This window comes from Triticum urartu, unplaced genomic scaffold, assembly GCF_056163025.1.
Source record: "Triticum urartu cultivar PI428250 unplaced genomic scaffold, HENAU_Tu73 scaffold1177, whole genome shotgun sequence".
Taxonomy (NCBI): Eukaryota; Viridiplantae; Streptophyta; class Magnoliopsida; order Poales; family Poaceae; genus Triticum; species Triticum urartu.
Window position 1 is genome coordinate 16,336 of NW_028259642.1, and position 1,165 is coordinate 17,500.

Here is a 1,165-nt window from a genome sequence, read left to right on the forward strand (position 1 = left end):
TGTAATTCCAAATGTGAAGCAAGTCTCCGTATCTTATTGGTGAAACTGAATACTTGAAATTCAACAGAACCCCTGTTTTCTTCTTTTTCTTCTTTAACCATAAATCCAAAAATTTTTCTACCTCCTTTCTTTTTCATGTATTTTTCTGATCAGGAAAAATACAAAATTATGTCAGTTATTTTGAAGTTATTCTAATCTCGTACACACACAAATTTGCAATTATTCATCTACTACTGGAATTTGGATTTATTTTATCGATGCAAATTGGATTTGGATAGAAGGGTACATTCTTTCTAATATTTTAGATAGAAGAAATGTTTCTTCTATCTAAAATATTAGAAAGAATTTTGCTGATTTATTTATTGCTATATGCAATTTATGGAATTGATACACCATTTAATTGATATCATTTAGCAAAATGAAACACAGCATATGCATCCATCTTTTGGCTCGAGAATTTCACGGGATAGAGATATGGTATACAGAAATAGACTATTAAGTAACTCTAAATGAATTGTGGATACATCTGTATCCTTAACATACTGAAACGATTGTCATTATTCGTATCAAACCAATAGCGATTCATACAAGCTAAATCTTCTAATCAATGGTGGGCCAATAATGAATTTTTTTGCATATGTATTAAGACGCTTGGCCTGATTTCGAAATTGTCCAGAGTTTTATATGTTGTTTTCATTGCAAAATGATGGGTCTCCTTCCATAACTTTCCAATTACGAGTACGAGAATTGAAAGACATGAAAATTCTCAATTCTCTACGGCGTCTAGTAGATAGAAACAAGAAAATCAGAAGAATCTTTCTCTCTATTCACTATCATTCCGCGTCTTCGACTTCTATTAGTTTCTTTTCTTCTTTAATGCAATAGCTATAGTTTGATATAAGAATCCATTTCTCAAAGTAATGGAAACCATTCTCTTATAGGAAATGGTTCGAAAATCGCTATTCCACCTTTTAGGTATCGTGAAAAGTGATACCTGTGAAGATCGTGCATTTCAGTCAAATTCAGATCCGTTTTTCGAGTCCATGATATAATATAACCAAATTGGATAGATCTTCCACCTGTTTAGCTAAGAAAGAATAGATACAGAGGTGGATAATAGATCGATATGAAGATCATGAGCTGCCCCATAATGAAATCGCCAGTA